Here is a 6665-nt window from a genome sequence, read left to right as displayed (position 1 = left end):
GGCATCAACTCCTTCACCACACATCTGCAAACATTTGAGAGAAGAAAACAATTGTCATCATTTTTCTAGACTGATTGTTACCTGGAAAGGTAATTTATGCTAATGCAATGCCTACAGATAATTATCGCTTTAATATATAGTGATTTTTCTGCTTTATGTGTTATAAATACAGTTTATGTGTTTCAAATCCTTGAGTGTTTTAAAGTGCTTTGTGTGCTTTTAATAATGATTGCTAACTGTACTTATATATATTTTCTGCATAGTACAACATAATTACTTACATAATGTATATAGTATATGTATGCTTCTTCAGTGCCATGCTTTGCTTTGATACTGTAGTTATTGTGTGATTGGTACGCTTGCTTTGTTTTAAACTTGCATGTCACGTTTTAATATTATATTTGTAATAATACGATTTAAAAGCTTAGCAGAGCTTATAATATGTTTTCTGTGTACTAAAATTCGTCTATAAATATAGCTTTATTTATTTGAACAAAAAGTATCAAAGATTTGTTATTAACACTTGATTCTACAAAATAATAATAAACAAAAACTTAAGAAAGACAACTACTTTGGCAGGTTTTAATCTATTTATGATAGATTTTTAGATATTCATTTTGACAATCATGACCAGGAGATACAATTCGATGAATTTATGTTCTCTCGTTGACTAGTATATGAAAAATCGCGGAAACAGCAGATCTAAATTACTGTACAGAAACAAAGCAACACTATTCAAACGTGTAATGTATATTGGTCGTTATTGATACTAATTTATAGTAGAATCTACTTGCAGGAATACCATTTTTTATGTTTGAGAAAGCATTGTGTAGATTTAGATGTTTGGCGGAGAAGTAACTGGTCAAGTCGAATGTTAAGGGGTTTTCATAAAGAGCTTTATGTTCAGTTAGAGTGACATTTAGTCCCTCGTGGTCTGGTGTGTAGTAAAGGCCATGAAACACCCCGTATAGTAGTAATAGCACTTGATTTCTGTCTATGTTCTTGTAAAGAAAAGACAAAAAGATCAACGGGTCGTACGTAGTCGGACTTGACAGCGCATACCGGTCCCACTCAGAGGACAGTCTGACACTTCTTTCCGCCTACTTTCATAAGGAATCCAGAGTTGGGTCTTGGGTACGATGCCATGAGTGCATCATAGGTCACAGGTGTACGGTACAGGTGATTGAGTTTCGCAATTTCATGTCTCGTTTGAAGTTGCAAGCTTCAACAACCCTCACTGCCTGGTCTGTCTGATAGTGAAAGACCGTTCTAGTCGGAGGACAGACTTTTAAATTGTATTACATTTGTACATACATAATTGTAGTTGTTGCTTAATATTTTCAAATAGCCATTTTATATTTAAATTAAGAATTGAATGGTTTTTTTTGTAAATTTATTGGGGTGTAAAAGCGTTGACCGAAGTACATTTTGTATGAAGCGCAGAAGTGCTTCATTCTAAAAATGTGCGCACGGTCAACGCTTTTATACCCCTATAAAATTACTAACTTGAAGAAGAATTCAATACTTATAATTACATTTTTTTGCTAGGATCATGAAAACACGATTTCTTTCATTTTTTTCTTTTATTTATTCTTTTAAAACCAATAATCCCTTCTTATTCAGTAATGGACTTTTCGGGTATGTACTATGTTATCCACTTTTCATGCTGCTTCCAAATAACTACGTCAATATATTGCTAGTTTTGTAAGCATTGCTTTTAATAAAGTTCTATAGTGTATACCGTTGGCCAAGATAAATTCGTTTTATTATATTTCTGTGTTCCAGACACTACACATCTACAGTAAGGGATACTTATTTTCAAAATGTTGAAGATGGAACGTGTTACACGGAACGTAATATTTAAACTGTGCCTATATCTATAATAAATGTCAAATGAACTATTTTTTACTTCCTATAATCAAGATAATTGATGTATAGATACAAAACATACATGTAGATTTTGATAATACAGCAGACTTGAAGCCATCCAATACTTGGCTGTTGGCTATAACCCTAACCCTAATCCTAACTCTACTACTGATCTCCAGGTTAATGGAACAACAATGGGAACAATGGTCCCGTCCTTTGCCAATATTTTTATGTACAAATTGGAACACCAACCTTTTTCTTGGTTCGGATTTATTGACGACATAGACATGAAGTGGAATAATACTGAGCAAGAACTTCATGTTTTCATTGAGCAATCAAACAACGCTCATCCCTCAATAAAATTCACTCATGAAATTTCTGCCTCTAAGATGATATTCCTTGACACTACTACACAAGTGAATGATGGAATCATATCTAAAGATCTATACTGCAAGCCAGCAAAATTAATCAATATCTTTCTCCCCAGATTTGTCAACCAAAACACTGTACCAGGTGCATTCCTTACAGTCAAACCATTGGGATTAAGCGGATTTGTTCCACCAATGATACTGTGACAAAGCGATAACAATAACTTCGCTGCCACCTATAACAAACAGGGGTTACAGAAGAAAATATATCGATAAATGCATCTCTCGTGCTAACAACATCAACCGAGACGAGCTTTTACAGTATAAAGAGAAAAAAGGCAACAAAAGAGTTCCGTTTGTGTTATACATGGAAACAAACGATGTCTGACTTGCAAGCAAATACTGCACACCCAGACTTTCAACAGTCACTCGACTGATACGACATACACCATATTTTGCAATGTTAATTGTAAAAGTACAAACACTGTATATATATCTTCTTCAGTGTAAATGTGGCAAACAGTATGTTGGCGAGTCAGAACATCCATTTCACAAACATATGAATGGCCATCGTAGTGACTAAGACTGTAAGCCAGACCTCCCTCTCAGTCGACATTTGAGATCTCCTGGTCACTCTAAGGCAGATCTGAACCGATTGACTATCATTATCATTGACCACACCACTGTATGGACCAGAGAGGAAAGAGTCAGTTGGGAAAGATTTTGGATACGAAAGTTGAAAACGGTTGCATCAAATGGGGTCTATGAAAAGAGGTAGTTAAAATCAAGCAGTACTAGATGTGTTACTTCATTTTGAGATGTATAACTACGCATCCCAGCCGGTTGTAAATACTTAATTGATATCTATTCCACAAGATTATAGCATACTATAAAACTCTAAACTTTCTATTTTTTGTGTTTAATTAATTTGTATGAAGTTCAACATTTTTGAATTGTAACTTTAACTTTTCTACAAACGATGTTCGGTTTTTAATTTGTATAATGGTCAAGATTTTTGAGAATTAGCATAGCTTGTAACGCCATTTTACACCAGGCTGATCATACTGATGCCGTTGAAGGATATTTGTTGTCCGAAATATTTATTGAATTTTGTATTTTATGTTCCATATCTTTTTATCATTGTTTTGGTGTTGTACATTTTTAAACGTATATTTTATTTATTTACTGAGTTTACTTTTTGCGCGAGGAAAAAAATGCCGGAAAATGAATAGAAAGTTAATGGGGATATTGGCTCTACAAATATATGTTCTATTGAAGGTATTAAATAAAATCTTTGTTTGAGATGGAACTAGTTGGTGCTGAATTCAGTTGAGAATGGTGAATGATGCTAGATTTCGTCTTTGTTAAAGAGTTGGTAAGATTGGGTGTTCAAGAATGGCTCTTACACTTCTTTGACAGTTAACTGATTTAAAGTATACCAGGCAGCTCTTTTCTGACTCATTTCGATTTTATTTAGTTATTGTCTCTTCTTTAGATACGGAAATCCATCAACTCTGCAAGGGATTACAATGGAATATTTTTTGGCTTGTCTTAAACTTTTTTAAAAGTTTAAAAAGCTTATTCTTTAGTCTTTATTATGTTGTTTGTCTTTGCATTCCTCATGATAAGTCTTAGTTCTGCATTTGTGTAATTTGAAATGTTATCCATGTGCGATTTTGATTCCAGGTAAGATCATTTGTGATGGTAATGGCAAGATATTTTACTTTCGTATTTGATTATGCAGTGAATATTACCAAATGATAAGTTTTTGTTTGCAAATTATATCGAACATTTCACATTTGTCAGGGTTGAATGACATTAGCAATTCTTTCTCCCACTGTTCAAATTTTGTTTACAATTTGCCATATATAATCCAAAATTTGTTGAGTGAATGTGAGTAGAGTCGTCACTGGTCGCTCACTTTTGATCTGAATCCATATTGAAGTGAATAAAGTAAATTATGATTATCTTTGTGTTTCATCAGAGACATATATACACATATATATATGTGTATATATGTCTCTGGTTTCATTAATGTAAATCTAATCAAATCAAATCATATATTTGATCAGAGACATATAATACGGTAAAACTGTACTTTATGGACCCATATGGCGCACTGAATAACAATTTACAATCATAATTGTATATATGTTAAAGACCATATGAGTATTTGGACCATACGCGTACGGTCATGACCATATGGGTATACTCATATGGTCCGACCATACCCCCGTTCCTATGAAGGAATTAGAATTTATTCGAAAAATACCTGTATGGTCTAAATACTCATACGGTCCGGTCAGTTGATATGAGTATATACTCGTTTGGTTATCAACGGGCCCGGCGGACCATATAGATATTTTTCGAATAAATTCTAACTTCCTTCATAGTTAAAATCCTTTAACTTTGACATCCTGTTTTATCTTGGTAAATCTGCTGCATATCTTGCCTTTGCTTGAGTCAATTTTAAGCGCCATTATCCTGTCTACAATTCCACCCGTAAGTGAAAACCACAGGCGTTTGGGGCATGGACTGTTTTTTTTTCTTTTTCCCCGTCGTTTAGAGTAGGGTTTTTTCTTTAATTTCAACTTATTTTCACTTGACTGATATGTTCATGCTCTTACAATAACAGAAGTTTATACGTGCTGCGCCTCTATTTTTATTTTCGACATAAGAATAGAGGGGCATCACGTATAAACTACTGTAATTATAAAATCGTATAGATAGGAGCATGAACAAATTGATTAACCAAACTGAATATTTTGAAATATTTAAGAAATTTGAATTTACTAAAAAACATCGAAACATCAAAATAAAGAGCAAAAAGAGGTTTCAGTGCCCCAAATTACCTATGAGGACAGTTGACCTATTGTTTAACGGTTCATTTACATATTTAGTTATTTTAGGAGTCGACATATCGTGTTTCGTAAGGAAAAATCAATAATGACTGTACTTTTCCTATAGTTTTATCATGTGAATAAAATTCATTTTATATCATTTATCATATAACAATGATTACCAAATGGTCCGTGTAACACTTATCAATTCAAAATTTCAAAAAGTTTTCAAATTTTAGTTTTTTTGATTTTTGATCAAAGTTTTAAGATATCAAAATTCCAGTTTTTTTTATTTTTCAAAATTTGAAAATTTCACCAAATAATTAAAATTTGAAAATTATAAACTCCGTTTTAAAATTCGATAGTTTAGATATTTAAGCAAACTTTAAAAATACTAAACTGAACGTACAGTTTTGATGATTTCGCTTCATCTTATTCTGAATACTATACATATTTAAGGCAAAATCTATGTCCTTGAATTCCACTTAAAATTCAGCCAAAAATCAATTATTCCGTTTCCTTTTATTCGCAATTTAAAAATAGCAGTAATCACAAAGTCGACAAGTAATTTCTGCATATTGTTCATTTAGTTACAGTTTCAAAGTGTGTCAAAATCAGGTCTTACTAATTATTGTTTCGATTTATAGAAACATATTTTTCATTTTCACCCTGTGGATCAAACAAAAAAGAGGGGCGAAAGATAACAGAGGAACATTCAAACTCATGTGTCCAAAATAAGCAGACAACGTCATGGCTAAAAAAGAAAGAAAACAAAATATACAAACAATAGTACACAAAACACAACCGTGATAGAAGACTAAAGACTGAGCAACACGAACCCTACCAAAAACTGGGGGTGATATCAGGTGCTCCGGAAGGGTAAGCATATCCTGCTCCACATGTGGCACCCGTCGTGTTGCTCATGTTATTACAAACCTGGCACTAAGTAATTCGGTAGGTCACAAGTTAGCCTCTTGTTTTATAATTTTTATCGTATTTAGTATTAGATAATATTGTTTTCGTTTTGATTTGTTTTGGTAAATTTCATTTCGTTTCCTTCCATTCTTATTCCGTTTCGCACTTGTAACAGATATCCACTTTTTAGTCCTTTCCCCCTTTCCTATATTTTAATCAAAAATTTTAAGAAATCAAACTTTCAAGAAGCGAAATGATCAAAACTGTACGTTCAGTTCAGTATTTTAAAAGTTTGCTTAAATATCTAAACTATTAAATTTTAAAACGAAGTTTATAATTTCAAAATTTTAATTATCTGGTGAAATTTTCAAAATTAAAAAAAAAATGGAATTTTGATATTTTAAAACTTTGATCAAAATTTCAAAAAAACTAAAATTTGAAAACAATTTGAAATTTTGAGTTGATTAGTGATACACGGACCCCAAATGATTATGTAAGTCAACTCTTAATTTATGGCACATTGAAGGGTCATACCTTATGCATTTAAAAGTATAATGAAAGTTGAACAGTTACTTTAAGTAACTGTTCAACTTTCATCATAATAATAACCCGGACCATGATGATGGGAGTTTTTAACGACCTTGACTGGCTATACAGCCCTCGCACGGTCGGT

This window comes from Mytilus californianus, unplaced genomic scaffold, assembly GCF_021869535.1.
Source record: "Mytilus californianus isolate M0D057914Y unplaced genomic scaffold, xbMytCali1.0.p SCAF_7, whole genome shotgun sequence".
Classification (NCBI taxonomy): Eukaryota; Metazoa; Mollusca; class Bivalvia; order Mytilida; family Mytilidae; genus Mytilus; species Mytilus californianus.
The sequence above is the reverse complement of the archived record's forward strand: the minus strand, read 5'-3'. Positions refer to the sequence as shown.